The 19,951-nt window shown below is 42.0% G+C and overlaps 1 protein-coding gene across 3 annotated transcripts in view; it reads left to right on the top strand.

The window, feature by feature from the left end:
• Positions 1–3,254: 3,254 nt before the first annotated feature.
• Positions 3,255–19,951, top strand: part of SHOC2 (SHOC2 leucine rich repeat scaffold protein) — a 65,670-nt gene continuing 48,973 nt past the window's right edge. The window contains exons 1-2 of one of the 3 annotated variants that reach the window (XM_039553916.1): positions 3,255–3,382; positions 4,113–4,263. The gene's annotated coding sequence lies outside the window, so the exon portion shown is untranslated. Of the gene's footprint in view, positions 3,383–3,905; positions 3,994–4,112; positions 4,264–19,951 lie in introns of those variants that run through there. The other 2 variants (XM_039553915.1, XM_019293875.3) reach the window with 2 other exon arrangements.

The raw sequence follows: 19,951 nt of genomic DNA, 5'->3' as shown, positions 1-19,951 counted from the left end.
AACGGGCTGTGCTTGCTGGGACATCCTGACTTGCAGAGCTGGAAGTGGAACAGAGCTTCCCTGAGGCTGGTCTTCATGTTGGCTCAGCCAGCAAAGAATTTGCCTCTTGTGCTGTCTGCCCCAGCAGCAGCACAGAAACGACTGGAGCTGAGTGTCCTTGGCCGAGGCAGCAGCAGCTGCCTGCCTGGGGGAGGAGAGCAGGTTTTTGGGTAGTTGGATGACAAAAATTTTACAGCTGGGAGGAGGTAGTGAAAAGGCCACATGACCAAGAGAGAAAGGGTCAATTCATTAGTCTGGCAGCAACTAAATTAAAAGAAGGCAAGTGGGACTATATATCAGAGGTATCTGAATTTGGTCAAAGATGATTCTGAAGTTGCTAGATTGATCTTATGGTTGGCTTAAGCAAGCTTAACTAATTAATTGCTTTATTTTAGTCCATTGTGTAAGAGCTAGCTCCTAATAAATCACACTGTTTTGTAGAAACATACTTGAAACAACTGTGTAAATACTAAATAGCCTTAGGAGTGGTCTTATGAATCCACGGAATAATCCAAATTCCAACACTCATCCCCTTCTGCTGCTGGTCTGGATGGAGGATAACAGTCCACTGCTGCTGTTTCTCTTTCAGTAAAAGGGGCAGGAATCTGTGCTGGACACACAAAGGTGCCAGCACAGCTGATGGCCCACGGAGGTGCTGTGATGCTGTGTGGTCCTGCACCAACAGTTGTCCTTTTCAGGAGCACAGGAAATGCTACAGGTGTTACAGGAACATTATGAATGCTGCAAAGCCAAGCCTTTAAAAGTTAGGCAATGTCCAAATGAAATCGCTGCTGAAACCTTAATTCAGAACTATGTAGGTTATGAAATGCTCTTTAATTATATTTCTCCTCCTGCTCATTTCAGTGTGGATGGCAATAATTCAAGGTCCTTGTACAGTCCTGTGGGTTTTCTGGGGCAACAAAGACTGAGGAACCTCTGACTTGCTGTCTGTGGATTTATCTTAAGGAGAGGTGCTCAGTCACCGTACCCACAAGGTTCAAAATACAGGCCTGTCAGCACAGTCACCTGATCCTGAGAGACCCTTAACTAACTAATACTTGCAAGGACTGTGAACTCTTATATTCACCTTCTGCTCTGGGACAGGTCGGTGCCAATGAGATCTGGGGACAAACAGTGCTGGTTGAGACTGGGAGTAGGTTGGAGCTGAGCTTTCCAGCATCCAGTAGGAGGGTATAAAATTAACTACTCCATTTGGGCAGATTAAAAACAAATCTTCCATGCATGAATTCTGCCTTTGCAAAAATGTCTGTTAGTTCTGATTGTTGGCACAAGTATTACCATAGTATCAGTCTAATCTCATATGACATATTTAAGGATTTGCAGCAGAAGGGTGGAGTTACCAGTGTAAATTTCTTGGCTGATTTATCTCTTGTGGCAATTGTCCTGCTCTGCTTTATATCAGCTTTTCAGAACAGATCAGGGTTTTTGAGTATAAAGTAACATTTCTTTAGATTTCAAATAATGTATTTTAAAGCAAAGCCAGTAGAAACAGAAGTAGAATCTCTAACAGAACCGGAGTACATGTAGCACATATCCTTTGTAAGTCTCTCGATGCTAAGGCAACTGGGCAGTGACACTTTGCACACAGAGCCTGAGAAACGTAAAGGTACACGGTCAACAAAACATTCAGATCCTCCCTAGAGTGTTACAGTTTTTTAAGGCAAATAACTGTGTTCAATTAAGTCACACAAGAAACATTTATTTCAGATTCCAAGCTCTCAAGGCAAATTGTGCATTTCCATGTCTTACAGAGGATCCTGCACTGTCCACAATGAAGTTTTACTGATTAATAACAGCAAATAAACATCCAGTCATTGTAAGAAATATTGTCACTAGGAAATTCCAACTGGTTTCTGCCTTGTGATCCAATACACCAAAAGGCCAATTCTGCTTTTAATGCTGTCCAGCATTTATTAGTAAAAGCCCACATAACCACATTGAACTGTTTGGTTTGCCACAGATGCACACAAAGGCAATTGGTAGAATTTTGGTATTTGATAATTGAATGTGAATATCCTTGTTTCACTGAAATCAGCCCAGATGATTGCCAATAGTTGTAAAAAAACTGATGGAAATAGCAGATACTCATATTTGACTATCTGATGTAGGAAATGGCTCCCGAATTTACTCATGGTTTTGATTCTGCTGAAGTAGCTGCTGAACGTGAGCCCGTGGGACCAGTCCAGACCAGCAACTACTGAGATCAATTAGTAGACTCCTATTAATTTGAACCTTATTTTAGAAATTCTGAAGTTGAGATACTACTGCAGTGCAGAATCCATCTAGGCTTGAAAGGGGAACTGATTGCAACCACCTGAGAACTTAGCATTAAAAAAGCTAAACCTTTCTCAGCAAAATACTGAAAGATGTGTTCTAACAAGTCGTCTAAGAACTTGCTTTTAAAGCCCATTCGAAATGAAAGGGCGACTGATGGCAGGTGCTCTGTCACACGTGAGTGTGTTTGTCCACACAGAGGTGTGGTTGTCACCTTCTGAACGGCTGCTGCCCTTTCTTGCAGCTCCCACGTATCCCTTGCAAGGGCAGCTTGGTTGGGCTTAGCCTGAGATACCTGCTACAGAAAGAAGAATCAGTACACTGGTCTGAGGTTACAGTAGTTGCCAGCTGGGAATAGTCCCGATTTTGTCGAGAAAGGAGACACGGGAGTGTCGCGGTCCCCACGTCCATCTCTTTGGCGATGTCTCAGCAGCTAAAGGTGCCTTGCAGCAAGAGCGGGTGGCTGTGCCCTGAGCGTCCAGCACTGCGGAGAGCTGCTCCGCACCCCCCATCCCACCAGAATTCCCGATCCTGGCTGCGCCGGGGGCCAACTCGCCAGTTCAGCGGTTGGAATGGCAGGAAAACACTTCCTGTTTGTTGAAACACTTTAATGAGTTGCAGTGGGTCACCAACGGAGCTACGGGCTGCTCTCCTCACCCGGGGACACCTCGGCAGCGCTGGCACGACGGCAGCTTTCAGCGGGGCGTGCGGGGCCGGGACCCACCCACGGGACCCGCGATCGGCGCTGGGACAGCGCAGGGGAGCCCCGCCCGAGCCCCGCGGGGAGCCGGCCCGGGCGCCGGGAGCGCCTGGCCCCGCACGGCCCCGCACGGCCCCGCTCCCGCCGTCGCCACTGGCAACGCGGCGCTTCCGCCGTAACCTGGAAGCGCTCGGTGTCCGCGCTCGCCGGTCCCGCCCCGAGTGCCGCGGGAGGTCCGTGGGCGGGCGGTCCCGTGACGGCTCGGTGCGCACAGACGGTGGCCGGCAGGGCAGGGCCGGGCGCGGAGCGGGAGCCGAGCGCGCCGCGGGAGGATGGCGGAGCCGCACGGTACGGGGCGGGCGGGGCGGGGGGCTCGGCCGGGCGGCGGCTGACAGCGGGCGGCGGCCGGGGGCGGCGGGAGGCCGCGGGCACAAAGGCGGGGAGGGCCGGGGCGCAGGTGGGGGCGGCGGGGCGGCCGGCGGGGAGCCCGTGTCCGTCCCGGTGGGGGCTGCTTCGCCCGGCTCCGCGGGGCCCGGCGTAGGTGGGGCGGGCCGGGGGCGGTCATCGCCCCCGCGGGGCTCGGCCGAGGGACTGCCCCGCGCCGCCGGGCGATGGCAGCGACCGCCACAACAACAACAATAACAACAAAAAGAAAGGAGGAAGCTCCGTTTCACAGCCTCACCTCTCCTCCTCCCCGCCAGCTCTCGGTGCCGGGAGCTGGCACAGCGAAATTGAAGCGAGCTGGCGTGTGTGTAGTGGCACTGGCGCTCAGGGTAATGATTACCGGCGTGCGGGTAATGATTACAGCTGCCTCTGCCTGTGTCAGTGCGGTCCCCCACCCTCTCGCATAGGCGTGAGGCTCTTTTCCTGTTTCGCCCGATGTATTTATTGTGGCAGTTCTGATGGAGCCACGGAGACAGAATCTCGTTTCAAAAGTCGTCGCCTTCCTGTCTAGCCAGGTGATTTTCCCGGTATTTAAAACAGAGAGGTGTGACAGAGAAAAGCGGTGTGACAGCTTCCCGCGTGTATTTGTGGCTGTAGAAGGCGTCTTCACCGAGTTGTTCGTGTCTTTCTCTAGGAAATGCTTCAAAAGCGGTAGTAACCTTAGGAAGGTGAACGGCCGCGTTGACTAAAATTGCGACTGGGTGTGAGCTACACAGAAATTCAGCAGAACTGAAGTTTGGTGAAACTGTGTTGCTGCTCCACTTGTCCATCCTATTTAGGAGCAGGTATGGACATGGAATAAAAAGTCACAGCGTGTGAGAAAACAATTGCGAAGTGCTGAAATAGTACTGGTAATTTTTGTGTTTTTGAGATGGGACTGTGGAAGCATTGAGTTCTGCACATGTGCAGACACTTTTGAGGCAGAATATTCATGATCGAGGAGTTGTAATTGTGTGTATTGTCATTGCTGCAGTACTTGGTGGGGATTTTTTTTTAACTATCAGAATAGAAATTAAGATCGTTTTGGTAATTACCTTCAGGGTCTTAATTTTCTACGGTTTCTTGTTTGCCTGTTTGACTTCATATGTTGTTCTTTTTACCCTCTAAACTGTGTGTGTATGTTTGGTTTTTTTAAAATCACTAGTCATTATTATATACTTCTATTTATAAAATCAAGGGCTTAAAGTAGGTGGTGGTCAAATTAAATCACACTTATTTACAGCCATATTTCAGACATATGTTGTATGGTGATCTTGATATAAACCTAGTCTGGTTTTAGGAAAGATTTACAGTATCTTATGAATTTGTTATTACACTACTGTGCATACATTTTAGTTTTAGTAACACCCTCATCCTCTTAATTCCCCTTGAATGATTTGGATTTGACTGTTTTGTTTTTCTATGCAATTATTCTTTGCTGTGGACGAGTAAAATGGGAGATTATTTTACTAATTTGAAGCTGTATTCCTTTAACTTTAGGTTGTTTGTCAGCCATCAGCATTTCTGCACGTGTGGCAAGGCAAAACATGTATATTAGGCAAAACTAATTTTATATGTAACCTTGTAATACACAAAGATGATTCCAGACAAGGCTCTCCTTGTGTCGACAGCCTTCCTTTGAGGAATACCGAGGAACCCTCAAAGAGGATGCTGTGTTCTTCCATGTCCCTCTATCTACTCTTTCTAGAAACAATGCCCAGCATTTTTTGTTTGGGCTGATGGCAAGGGAGGGTCGATGAACAGTGCTGGTTGCGAATAGCTGCTGTTCCCGGTGTAGTTTTTCCTTTCCAGCCTGACATATCTGTAAGGCAGGAGGTGCTGGGAGGGGCGTTCCTTTGTTATGTTGACACTTAAATCTCACTGACGAGTGTATTCTCCTCCAGGAATTTCGTGTGACTGAAGGGATTCCTTCAGACGAGGAATATTTTCTCCAGCTGTCTTCCTGCGCTGTTAGCCTATGTACAGAGATTAATTGCTTGGAAGATAACTGCTGTGCGTGTGCCCTTTAGGAAACCCTTGGATTGATTGTGACTTGGCTGTGGCTTTCTAGAAAAGCATGTTTCTGCTGGAACAGTGTGTGTGTGGCAGTCCTCGCTTGTCACCACACGAGCCGGCACCTGTCGACCTGTGTCCGGCACCCGTGAAATAGGTGGATGCAGGTGCTTGCATGTGGGCATGGTGCTCGTGCGTGGTAATTGAATTACGGCTGTCAAAGCATCTTCTGCATATTCGGAATGGGAAGGATCACATTCTGTGATTCCTTCTTGGCAAGGCTGAGGAAGCCCAGTAAATAACAAAGCTCTGTTTTGGGAAGGTTTAGTATGGTAGTAAGGAAATAAAACTGAGTTAATAAGAGATCTCAGTGGTTCCAAAACACCATTGTGGAGAATTTGGGTGGGTGCTAGGAAGGAGCCGTGTCTCTCTAGGAGCAGGTTCTCCTTCATGTCTGAGGAAAGATGAAAACTTGTGTGCGCAGGAGGGGAAGGCAGCGTTGCCCCTTCCCGTGTCCCACCACAGCCCCCGGGATGGCTGTCCCTGATGCCCACCTTGCCCCTGCCCTCCCCAGTGCCTGGGTTTGAGGTGTCCAGGAAGAGCCGGTGCCATGTCCTCATGTCCAGCCCGCCATACCCTCCCGTTCAGCTTGGCCAGTGGCATTTCTCACCCAGAACGCTTCGAGGCTCATTGCTTTTGATTTTATTTTTCAGTGGTGCTCTTTTAATTGAAGCGAGGCTTGCTTTCCGCTCTGTCGTTGTAGTACCTTGTATTTATTTTTGCTGCATGCAACTGCATCTCAGAGGAGATATTTCTGTCTCTCTTTTTGGTGGGTTTGTGTGTGTGTGAGAGGGCTGGGGAGGATGCAGTAGTGAAGATTAAAAAGCCAGTTACAACTGATTGTACAGATAAAAAGAACTCTCCTTTTCGTGGAAACTGTACTGGCTGACATAGTCTAGTCTGTTTGATAGAGTGGTCTTGCTGTGTTACAAAATGGACCAGGATAAAATGTAACAGGTTGTTATAATAAGCAAGGTAATGTTTGCAGTATTAGCCATTGACCTTAATTTGCTTGTTTATTGTTGCATTGCTTTGCCTTGACTCTGTTGTGAAATACACATCACGTACTATTACAAATCTGGGAATTCTACAACATCAAATTCGGTTCAGTAAAGGCATTTTCAGTATATCCGGGTCTCTGGATGAAAAGGGAATTTTAATGACTAAGAATTTTTTCATCATTAACCTCCAGGTAATGTATTTTTTTGTATAGAAATTATGTACAGTTTCTAATTTCTTTTAAAAAAGTAAGTTTGTGCCGCGTGGTGATTTTAGATTGTTTTAAGATTCTCACGGTTTAAGAAGTACTTTATCTGTATTGCTCTACAAGAGAGATACGTGAGAGATCAGAGCCCATCACATAATTGTAGACATGCTGACTGGTGTGAGGATATATTAAGAGGCTGTGAATTCATGTGGATAAATACTGGGGTGCACGGTCAAAGAACATTTTAAAACAATCTGGCTTGCCTGTATAAAAAAACCATTTGCCTGTACACTTGGTTCTTTTAGTATTATTTTACCATTCAGGTGTACGTGTTGAAAAAAAAAAAGGCAATACTTGAGTCTGTTAGTTTGTTTTTTGCTTTCTCTGCAAAAGCATAGTCTGTTCTCAGAGTGGATGTATGTTAGATTGTGGTTTGCACGCCTGCCTCCCTTTCTGTCACAACAAGTGCTGGAGAACGTTTTTTTTTGCCACAGAAAAGTATGTACCCGTTTTTAATTTATTATTTTTTAGCCTAGTTGAAAGTTTGCTGCTGATAGTGGTGGGGGGGTTTTGCCGAGAGGAGCAGCCCTGGGGACCGAGCTGTGCTCCAGCCCAGCTGCTGTCTTGTGAGACATGAGGTTGGTGCTCGCGTTAAATGGGTTGTAGCTTGCTCTCACCTTTGCTGTGCTAATCCCTTATACGCTTTTGTGCCCAAGGACGCTTCATATTCTAAGTATGAACAAGAGGTATGGTGTGATCCAGCAGACAGTATTTCCATGGAGCCCTGTTGATCCCGTAGATATTGTATCCGGTTCAGTGGACCTGCCTACCCTGTGGTCGGAGTCTTTTTGTTATGCATGCATCCTAATTGTTCTTTCTGTCGGCATTGTGCGCAGACTGAAGGGGCTGTGCACCAATGCAAATAGCCTTTCTAATACCTTCTGCATTTGCATTATAATGGCTGCATAAATATTGCAGCACATCTCAATTCACTCACTGCTTTGACTGCTAGGCTTTAAAATAGGTTCTTTCTGTAGCACAGATCTCGTTCGTGGTTGGTATTGCTTTGGAGAGGGGTTCTGAAGTGCATCCTTATTAAATAGTGAGGCTTGTTTGTGATGAGGTGCAATTTTAACTTAGCCATGTTCTAGTCTCCCACTCCTTTCAGCCCACAGGTTGATACATGCACTTGGAGGCAAAAAAATTTCAAGCTTGAGCAGTTTTTCACCAACTATTTCTAAACTCACTATATTTGGGGTTGCAAAACATGTTTGCTTGAGATTTCGTTTTGCATTAATTCCAGAAATCCTATGGATGTCTGTGAGAAGATTTTCTGCATAAGGAATGTGAAACCATTGTTTTGGTGCTGAAACATTTGTTGACTTAGTGAAAGTGTCGATACAGGGATGTGACTGAAAGCAGACACTTTTTGGGAATTGATGGCAGATTTCCATCACCTATCTGTCAAAAGTTTGCTTTACGGAGTTGTTAAACAGAACAGTGATTAGTATCACGTACTTGACTCCTAGTGATTAATAGATGCATAGAGACTTTTCTTGTGGCTATAGACTTGTTATTAATGTAATGTGTCAAATTTTGGGAAGGGTGGTACATGAATTATTATTTATATTTTGTGGCTAATCAGTTTTAATCCTAGGGTTCACTCTGTCTTACGTGGTTTGGTGTATGAAAACTGCATCAAGAAAGGGAGGTTTAAATCAAATGTTAGGGGTTTTTTCTTTTAATATATCTGGTATCAGTAGCTTGTCACTCTTCCACTTGTTTGCATGTATTAAAGCAGTGTGAGTTATTCAGGTTAAGGATATGCAGAATGATCTTGTTGTAAGAATTAAAATTACAAAAACTGTTTTCTGAAACAGTAAGTGATAGAATTGCGAGAATCCTAAATTTACTTAAGACTTCTGTATGATGATTGATGATTCACTTACGTATGAAGTATTCTGCGTAGTGCTGCAAACAACATATATATTACTATAATACAGTACTTTTAACACTTATCCTGTCAAAAAATTGTGTCTATTAGAAGTTTAGAATAATTATTTATAGTGATGGGTATGAAAATGCAAGATTAAATAATGTTATGTAAAAGAATAAAAATAATCTTGAAACCCCAATACCTGTGAACACTGAACTGTAGTGTATCTATATTTCATGTACAGATATATATGGATTTTAATTACCTATTAGATATTACAGATGACGTTGTTAGTACTTCAAAAAATATGGCAAAACCTCTTTAGGATTTACTGTTGTTTTTAGCTGTGTTTTCAGTGTCTACATCCTAATAGGAATTAGTATTGAATCAGAAATTGAAGAGTTTCATGACGGTTTGAATGGTCGCTACAATCCATTGGTCTAGCATATTGTGTTGACTGGGAAGAAAAGTAAGTGTATTTATTACTTTTATGAAGAAATACTTGACTGGCAGCCAAAACAACCAGGGCCCAATATTTGTTTGTAGCCGAGGTGCTGCAATGATAGTGGGGAGTCAGACTTCTCTCTTTTCCTTTTCCTTTCTCTTGCCTGTGCTCCAGCTATCTAAATCTTGGCAAATAGGGGATTTTGCTTTCTCTTTGTTATGGGATTTCTGTCCTGTGACTGCCAGTAGTGGTAGTCTGTGTAATTGTAGCACGTGAACTGTCCAGTCCCCTATATAGTAAGATTTCTGACTGTTGTAAATTTTTTTTATGCTGAAAGTTATGATCTGTTTTGTAATACACAGCATTAATAGTGGTTATTCAGAATTGTCCTGGGAGGAAATACTCATGTTGTGTCAAAATACTTAGAGCAAAAAAAAAAAGCTCTTTTAAACTGTCTTTTAACTGTTGCATAGGTACTTTTTTTTTTTAACAAAAGAAAGCTATTCAGTGTGTCACAAAGCTTATATTGCACAGTAATGAAGGTTGTAGTAAATCTGTAGATAATTAGCTAAAGCTCTGCATACAGTGCAACTGCAGGTGCTGAGTAAAGTGCATTGTGCCATGGAAAGGTTCAGACTTTTAGCTTCGGTCTTATTTGTTTGTTTGTGTTAGACCTAATCTAGCATCATTCCATCCTCATTAGAAAAGAAATTAAAACACCTTATAATCTCTCTCAGTACTTCTCTCCCAACTCAACACCCCCCCATCAACCTGCAGCTGTCCAGGGCAAAGAAATAACTGAGCGATCGTTATTCTCTTCATTAGATGAACAGATGTATTTCTGAAATTGTGATGTTGGAGTTTTGTGCTCTGTTATATTCCCCTTCCCCCTCTACTTCAGAAAAGCAGAACTGTGCTTTTGTTTGAATTCCAAGGGATAACTGCCCAGCCAGGAGTCTTTTGCAGATTGCTGCAAATACCAACTCCTGTTTAGAAGTGTGTAGTTACACGGAGTCACTGTGTGTAGCAGAGAGAAAATGACTTCACTAGCAAACTATATGTCTCCTGGAGGCATCAGGTGGCTTAATACATAAACAAAAGTCCACTGCAGTCAAAAATAGATCTATATAAAAAGAAATAATGGAAAAAAAAGTGACCTCCTAAACAAGGAAGTGAAGGGCTAACAGAGAATCCATCTGTGTAGTCCTGCAAAATGCTTATCACAGCAGAATGTGAAGGACTTAGCATGAAAACCCATTTTGCTGTTGCTTCTGATGTAGCACATTAGAGTACATGACTTTTAAAAATGTCTAATGTAGAGAAATGATTGTACAATCAAAGGGTCTAAAGCCAAGAAAAATCCTATATAATATGCAGAATTTGGAGTGATTTGCACAAATTTCTTATTGAAGGGATGTATGGGTTAAATGAAGCCTCAGCTCAAATATTCTTGCGAATATGTTCAATCTGTGACAATTACTTTTCTAATAGTTCTTCAAATGTGATGGCTATTGTTCAGTACTTACAAAACCAAAAATATTACTTACTTAAGAGAATTTTATAATACTGGCAGTTGCATAAGCTTTATTGAATTTAAAATTCTAGATTGCTCCTTTTTGTGAAAAGGGAAATTCATATTAATAAATAGCACAAATTAAGATACCTGGGAGCTTGTTTTTGTGCAGCAGATGTTATTTCGGTAGTCCCTCCAGTTCTTTTGAACTCTCTGACAGCATGTGGATGATCAGAGACTTCAGGTTATCATATTTGTTTTTCACGGTGGACTACATACTTGCTTTCTGGAATACTCAATTGTTTGGCAGCTTTGCTTTTAGCATATTGTGTGTGACAGGCCTAGCTAGGAGGGAGCAGAAGTTTAAATATACCTGTGAGTAGTAATTCAGAATTTAAATACAACAAGCTGGATTTTTTTTTTTCTCCGTGACTTCATCCATAAATTTGTTTTCTGTGTTTTGGGTCATCATTAGGGACAGTAGTAATTTCTCTTTTCTCTTCCCCATAAGAAGTATTCAAATGAATGTTGGTAGTTGTTTCTTGCGTTTAGACTGTATCCTGTCTTGTCTTTTAAAACTCTCTTTGCAGTGCAGCTCTTCGGAGAAGCCCTAAGTCATACCCAGATATCGAGCTTTCAGTTACACGCTCTCACTGTAGTATCATGTTTTCTTCTTCTAAACTGAGATGCTGTTTATTGAACCAATTAGCTGCTGGGTGCAAGCCAGAACTTTCTCCTGAAATCAGAATTAATGAATAAACAAATTCTGCTGGAAGGATTCCTGTTCTCACCGGGCAGTGACAGTTAACGCGTGACAAGGACACGGTTCATGTCCTGTCACCTCAGTGCCCATGTGTGTCTTGGGTCTGCAGTCAGCCCTGCCAAAATCCACAGGGTAAACTGAGTGTGGATCACAACGTTCATATCGTGTATTTGATGGTATGTCTGTCTTGGGCTGTTTTTGAACCCATTCCAGCTCTTCTGTAGTCAGCAGATGGGATGCATACGCCTTCATTAACAAGCAGTTAACTCCGCTGGTAGGACTGAATTTTCATCACGCTCCGGGTCTCTGACTTGGCTCTTTCTGCATTCCAGCTCCCACTGTTTGTTCTGCTCTCTCTGAGAAGAAATCGACAGGAGCGTTACATGCTCCTGCCCTCCTGTGGTAACGAAAACCCAAATGTTTTTCTCAAAATCAGGTTGTGTAAAAATAAAAAAGAGAGAGAGAGGAGAACAAGGAACTAGTTTTTCTCTTCTGGAGCAGCTGCTCACATCTCAAGATGTGCGTTTGCCTTTGGTGAAGTGTTCTGCTTCAGAAGCCCTGAGAAAATCATAGTTATTTCTGAATTTGCTGTTGCAGTATCAAAAAGATCTTGTAGCCTTTTATAGTTTTGAATAAACTTTCTTGCCTTTATATGTGATGTGCACTATCCCTTTTGCATTAGAGTAGAGAAATTAAGACACACAGGGAAGATTTTCACCAGCAGCAATGGCAGTGGGATAGCTCTGCCTTCCCTCCTGTGAGCCACTGGGACCTGAAACCCAGTCCCAGGATGTGGCTTGGAGATGCCAAGCTCACCATGGTTGAGAAACAGAGGTGGATTCCAACCCCAAACTCCTCACTCCTCCCAGACAAGTGCAAGGTGGAGCAAGGCAAATGGGCACAAAACCAGGACTGCAGTGAGATCTCTGTTGGCAGTGAGAGAGCAGCATGTTGGCCACAGAGAGTAGCGTGTTACATCTTTGAACGTGCAGTGTGGTAACAAGTAGTCATGTGACATGAAAGGATGCTGAAATGGTTGTAGTCTTTATGTGACCTCTTGTTTCTTTAATGATCCTCTGTATTGATAATACTAAAAGAAAGGTGCTCTCATCTTAAGCTTCAAAGCTCATGGTGTGTATCAGCTGTGGACATACATCCTCAGTCTCTGTAGGCAAATCTTTGTGTTATTCTCAACATGTAAGTCTTGGAATGAGAAATCTGTGTTTGTCACAGCTTTCAGTCCTGTGGTTTTCAGTGTCTACTGAAACTGGTTTGTTTTGTTTTTTTCCACTTAAACCTGCTTTATGTTAGCAGGGAGACTTTCACAGTTTGCACGCTGTTGGTTCTCTGGGCCAGCTTGCTGTCTCTTTCAGAAGTATTTAATATAAACGAATCAGTTGTATACCATGGTAATCTAAAAGTATGCTTGAGAGCTGCTTCGACTGATTTTCTCATTTCTTTGTACCTTTACAGCGTGATTTTTTTCTCCCTCTTGGTCTTTGAAATGACATAATTAATAGTTGAAATATCTTCCAACAAAAAGAAGTGGTCCAGAATAAATTTTTGTAATCTTGGCTGTAAATGTCTTATTTTGTGACACAGAAACAAGTTAATGCAAGGCAAAAGGGTATACAGAGCATGAAAGCTACTCATTGCTACTGCTTGTCTGTATTCCCTTATCCTGAGGTAACGTGAGGTATCCTGCCTCCGTTCATCTTAATGCACACATTCAGGTATGTGTGCATGCCTGAACTTTTTCCAAGTAACTGGTATACTTCCATCACTGTTTGGAAGTCTAGAGGTATAAAGCTTTCTAATAAAAGTCAAGGGAGAGAGCATGGGAAGTTTGTAGGTGAGTGCTACTTTCAAATTGCTGTTTCTAAATAGAAATTAATAATGATTTGAACTTTCTCATGCGCTTTTTCAGTGATAGAGCAGTGACTTGTATGTCACATGAAGAGCAAAAAGTTCTGCTTGGATTGTGTGTGGCTGTAAAAGCTCATGGACTGAATTTCAAGTTGTCTAGGTGCAGAGTGTAAAATTAATGCTGAGACTCTTTTAAATCCCTTCCTAAAGCCAGTTTTCTTTCCCGTTTAAGCAACTTTCTCAAGCACTGGAGGGTGAGATGGGCAACAGCCCTGGATATATCTTAGTTATGATTTTTATGTAAATTCAGTGTTGTATAGCCTGCTTTATAACTAAATGAAAGAATAAGGAACTAACTAGCAAGTTTTCTTTTGTGGGGTTCCACTCTGATGGATCTTCCATAAGTACTTCAGGTGTTTGTATATATTCATCCACTACAAATGTGCTGCTCTTCAGTTACCAAAAAATTAATGGGGAGAACCTGATTAATAGAATAGAATTAATGATGCTGGAAGTGTTCTCTTCACCAGTTTTTGACCACTTTTCAGGTAGCTACTCCAAAATAAAATTTTTATTGATGCATTATAGAGATGATAACTCTAGAATCCCTGCATTTAGGATTCATTTGGATTCTCATTTTCCTTGCTGCTAAAACTCCTAATTAACAGCTAGTGAGCACTTAAGTTCTCTTATCAGTCAGATGGGGGGAACTGGTTGTATAGTCCTTTTTCTGACCTCATGTGATCATGGGCACTTTACATCCAAGGCTACTGTTTGGTTTTGATTATTAGTGTATTACTAACCACTGCCTAGTGCTTGCAGCCAAATGTAAATAAAATATCCCAGCTTGAATAGCAGTGACAAAGGAAAGCTTCAACAGGTGATCACAGAGCAGGGTAAGTAGCCAGTGCAAGGAAATGGTTCTTTTAGGTCAAGCTTTTCATTTGCCTTTAAGGGTCACTTTTCAGTATGAGGTGCTCTGATATGCTGACATAGTTGTAATTATGTTGTTATAATTATATATGTATATACACATACATACATATAAAAGTAGGGGGGAGAATTACTTTACACTTTGTGAAGTTTACCAAACTCACTTGTGGCTCACTTCCAACTTTATTTTGGTACTTCTGGTGATAGCTAGTGGTGCTTGAATAAGTAATGTGGCTTTTGTGCAAACCTCCTAATACTTGAAACAATATCTAGAAACAATTATCTAGAAACAATATCTAGAAACAATTATCTAGAAATAATAAATAACAAACGGAGGGCTCCTGATGATAATACAGATGAGGAAGAAATTTTAACTGGAACAGATGGTATTTTTTCAGCCTAAATTGGATTTGCTGTGTTATCTCCCTTTTTTATTTAACATTCAGTCTTTTGTATCTCTGTTAGCAGCTTCTATATATATTGTATGTGCAGGCATGACTAATATGTTGGAGCATGCAGGGCAGCATGGCTTGGAAGCAGTCCACGCCAGAACTGCCTTGCAGGGCAATGATTTGCTTCCTTTTTCTAAAGGACAGGTGGAAGGGCTATTTGGGCAGTAAATACTTTGACACTGATTTTTTTCTTAGATAACACATTGTAGTCCCATCTAAACATAGTGGTAGCATGGCTAAAGGATGGAGGACAATTTTCTAGCAGGTTCCTACAGTTATGGTGTGTTTATAAATATGAGAAGAAGTGGACCCGTAGAAGCATCTCTTGAAGATACCACATTCTTCTGGAGAGAGATGAAGAGCTCCTGGATCAAAATAGTAATTTATTGATAAATGCTAGAAGTAGGAACGAGATGGTGCTGTGTAAGATCATGCTGTAATGCAGCCCACAGTGATGAGTCTGAGTGTTGGCAGGGATCATCTGGCCTGGATTTAGTAATAATGTTGTTTACTCTGTAAAATAAGCTAAAAGTTGGTTGTGAGAAAAGTGAGCAGTGAAATAGTATCATCTGCACAGATCTGACATGAGGAATTTAGGAGTTAGAGGACAGCACACAGTGTGTCAAAAACAGAGGCTGTGGTTCATTTTCTCTCACTTGTGTTTCCAACTGGTAGTCCTCACAAGAACGGATCAAATTTAGCCTTAGCAAGCAAGAATCATTTAAAATTAAAATTTTCTTCTTTGCATCATGTCTGAATTTGATCCCCATAGGATGCTGATCTAATATAAAGTGATTTTATGTGTATATTCATTTTTAAAAAATTGAAAATTCATGTTTATAGCATTTAAATATAATACTAAGCCAGTACTGACAATTGTCAGACTAGTTATGTTACTCTCTTAAGAATTACAGAAGCTTTTGGTTTGGTAGGAATTTGTGCAGTACACTCAGTGATATTCAACTCTTCAGATTGCAACTTCTTCTCTACCTCCTATTTGAAGAATTATTGTCAGAGAATGTAAGAAGGGGAGGAAGGAGGAACTGTGGGGGAGAGAAGCTGCCCCTGTTTGCACAGCCTTTTGTCCAAGAATCACAGGAGCTGGGGGCTGCCAGCAGAGAGGAGGTTTCCTCATACACATGCTGATTCTTTAGCCCCAGCATGGGAATAAAAGACTGGGTGTAACTGGCCTGTTTCCTGCCTTGCAGCAAAGGGAGGGATGGAGCAAGGCTTGGGATGGGGTGGAGGAATACAGCTCTGGCATATGTTGTGCCTTGCTGGGAGGGTGCCACTGGCCATGCCCTGTTGCAGGGGTCACAGCAATTTAGGTCCTGCTCCACGCATCCTCCTTACCCAGTTCTGATGTCCTGCCCGTCTGTCTGCTGCTGCTCTTTGGTTATTCCTGTCCATTGTCATACTTAGAGTTCCTTGCAGCCTGTACCCAGTACTCCTGTCTCACTTCAGGTATGTGCTGGTGGTTTTCATCTCTCTTTTACCTGTACTGGTGTTTGCTCTCTTTTTTTCATCCTTTATGTTTTCCTTGGAAGTGTCATTCCTGTGATTTTTCTTCCTTTCCCACTATTTTGAGAATGGTTGAGTAAAAAAGGTGCAAGCGGGTAGCAGGTATTAGTAAAAATTAGTTAATCAACTTCTTTGTTAAACTAATTTTTATTGTTTTGTTTTTAGAGTGTCAGGTACCTCTACAGTGTTTCAGTTTCTTCTTTTTCCTTCTGTTCGGGAGCTCTGTTCTCACGTCCTCAGATATTTTCCTTGTATCCTCATACTGTTCATATATAAATATAGTACCCTCATTTTGAACATATTGTTCTGGAGCATATTGTCGTACTAAAATTTGTTCAGTCCTTCAAGTCAATTTATGAGGCTGTATATTTTTTCTGAGCTCTTTCTGCATATGTCTAATAATTTTTGGATTATACTTGGTTTGAAAAGGACTCACTGTCTTTTAATCTGAGTTGGTTCAGCTTGTGCAACTCATGTGAATGTCACTTAGGTGGTTGAAATCCTCCTCTCCTGCCCTGTGCATCAGTGCAAAAATTGAGGCACCATCACTTTGTTGAGCTGTTTGTTGGAGGTTGGGTGAGTTCAGGGCCACTCTGCAAGGAGCTGAGAACATCCTCACCTCTGTGCAGGTCAGAGAGGAGCAGATGTGGGCAATCCCAATACAGGGAATCCCCTGTTCTCAGCTTGCACAGTTCAGTGCAATCCTCTGGTCCATTTGTTCAATGCAAACAGACTCTGCAAGGGACAAATACCTGGAGACCAGCAGGCCTGGTGAGACACTGTTGTACCTGACCTGCTGTAGAGGTTGCATTTTAAATGCTCATAAACAGTTTCTTGCTGAATTATGTAGACATTTATGGCATCTCTTTCTTGTCTAAAACACAGGGCAATGAGATGCAAAAATGTCACTCATTATAAATAGGCATATAGTTCAATTTTGATTTTAATTTTGTTAGGATAATGATATGAACTATAGTGTAGCTCTAAGCTACCCTGCTTTTTCATCAGGTTTTTTTCAGATTTCCATTACCTTATATAATTTTTTGGAAAGTTGTGAGGTAAAAGGTATTGTTGCAACATTTATACAATATTGTTTTATTCAGATTGCATCTAAATTTTTTCCATGACAATTTTCTTGTTAGCACTGCTGCTACTTTCTACTTTTGCAGTACACAAGCCTTTCAAGTGTGCTAAGAGTCTATCACTGAGTTGATTTTTGACAAGCAGAAATCATGTTTTTCACTGCTTCTAGGAAAAATGTAATTGAAGACCTTTTGGGGTTTTTTTTGGAAGAAAAGAAAAGGATGCCTCATCTGAACAGATTTTGAAGAATCTGCTTGGAAGGGATCATAGTGGTTTTCTTTTTACTTTTTTTTTCCTTTTTTTTTCCTTTTGAAGGAAAACATCTTGTTCCTGTGAAGAGACCCAATTTATCATGTGTTTTCCAGAATTGTTAGTATATATGAAATAATGTTTTAATCAGGCTCAAAGTTATGAGCAGAATGGTATTCAGTGTTGTGCCAGGCTGGGGCTTTGGTGTTTTGTGCATCAGGGACTGTGACAGTGGGGGTGAGGAGGAAGAGTATTCATGGTAGATCTGGACATTTCATGCTCCTTCACAGGAAGGTGAACAGAGCTTTCTTGTCCTTGTTTGTTTCACTTTTATCTTCTATCCTGGAAAAGAAATCTCTGGGATCATCTTGAGAATCTGTAAGAATGGGGATGAACTTGCAATGAATTCAAATGCTGCCATTTTTGGTTTTTTTCGTAATGCTAATACATTCAATGTTGAATGGGGAAGAAAACATGTAAAAAGCTAAATAAAAATACTCTTAAGAAGTTACGAAAATTAAGTTTGCAATATAAAGCAATCAGAATTAGGTAGGTGTGAACGAGACAGCTTCAAGTGCTTTAGGTGACCATACTTGTCAGTGTGTTTAATATCTGTCACTACGTGCTTTTGCCATCTCTAAGACCCCTCTTTCAGGCCTTGTGTAGGTGCAGGAGTGGTGCCTGTTGGCTGATTATTTTCTCAGTATTTTTATGTCTGTGATGCTCTCTTGTGTAGAATTTCTTACCAGCTGCTTCTTGCCCATCACCGGTGCCTGCCCACCTCCCATCCTTGTTCGTGCTCCAGCTCCTGCCTGTTTCTCAGCTTGCCTGTGCTCCAGGCAGGAGCTTTTTCCTCTGTGTGGCTGCTGTGACCCAGTGGAAGGCGGGGAGGACAGCAGGAGGGTGTCTCAGCTGAAAGGAAAGGCCTGTTTTGGCCCCTCTGGGATTGACTTGCTCTGTGGGAATGCCTTGTATCAGAAGCTGTTGGTGTTGAGGAGGTGAAGCAGGCTTAGGGTGTATGAAATACTCAGAGCTTTGTTACCACACGAAGTCCTCGTAGTTTTCTTATTAGATTTTGAGTGGCCAGGAGTGGATATATGGTGAAATTCACTGTGGCACCAGACATTTTAATAGATTTGAAGTCCCTAATCTAAACTAAAAATGCCATAGTTACGAAATTGGTGTTAAGATTACCTTCAACTTGAACAAAGCAACGTGCTTTTACCAGCTGTTAGTCTTGCAAACAGCTGAACCAAGTAAATTATCTTACCTTTTCCCTCTATTCTTATGTTCCCTCAAGGCCCCTCTCTCCAATCCCAAAACAATCCAAAAAACCCTAAGGGCTGGCAGGCAGATGCTGGTAAATGTCAACTTGAAGGAGTGAAGTCTAATACAGATCAATGTGATTGAAGAAGCCCTTGCCACAGAGCGCTGACTGTATACAGGGCTACCTGAATCACCTATAGAATGCATCTGTTTGTTTCAATAATACTTCACTGCTTTATGTCATTGTGTTTAATTCTGTTATGCTCAATGGGGGAAAACAGTTGAAAGTTTTGAAAAGGCTTGGGAGCAATTTTGTTCTTCGTCACCTCCTCAGGGTCTGTAATGAGTCTACATTTCCATTGTGCCGTTAATTTGCAGAGTTCCCCAAGGTATTTCTAAGTTACTCTGGCTTCTGCAGCTGTGGTTGAGCATCATTTCAAGCAGTGATCCAGGAACATGGAATCCACTGGAACATGGTGTCCATTGGAATGTGGTAATCTGCTTAACCGTGTGCAGTAATGCAGCACAGGAGGATGAAGACAGGGAGGGAATAATGCAAAATCCAGTTGAAACTGAGTGGGCAGAATGCAATTAACCTCAGAAATGTAGCGGTTAAAAATGAGACTCCAGCTGGCGTGGGCACACATAATACAGGAAAAATACCATTTCTCTTTGACAGTTTCTAGTTCTTGCATCTGAGTACTTGGATGGCAGAAGTGGTTGGTCACATCATGTTTAGGCAAATGATTGCTGGAGAAAAGAGATGAGAGTATTTTATCTAGTTAACTGAAACACAGCAATTTCTTTGTACTCATGTTCTGTATATATATATATATAAACTTGGCCTGAATCAGTTTACTTTCACCAGGTAAGATGCATTTATCTGAGAGAGTCAGATTACAAAACCAAACAAAAAAAACTTCACTGGAAAAAAACATTGCTTAAGCAGTAGGGGGGGGGGGGGAGATGTGTAGATATTTTTGACTTTCATTCAGAATATTCTACATTTGTTTTGGTTTCCTGTAATATTTAAATATATAATGTAAACTTGTGGAAAAATATACCATCATAAAGAAAGAACTCTAGCTGATCATTGTGCAATTTTAAAATAAATTTAATTTAATTTAGTTGTAATGAAGCAGAAACGTACACTTAGAGCAAATTTGATGCTGATTGTGATTGTTATC

The sequence above is a fragment of the Corvus cornix genome, chromosome 6 (assembly GCF_000738735.6).
Source record: "Corvus cornix cornix isolate S_Up_H32 chromosome 6, ASM73873v5, whole genome shotgun sequence".
Classification (NCBI taxonomy): Eukaryota; Metazoa; Chordata; class Aves; order Passeriformes; family Corvidae; genus Corvus; species Corvus cornix.
This window is presented reverse-complemented; position numbering and strand designations above follow the sequence as displayed.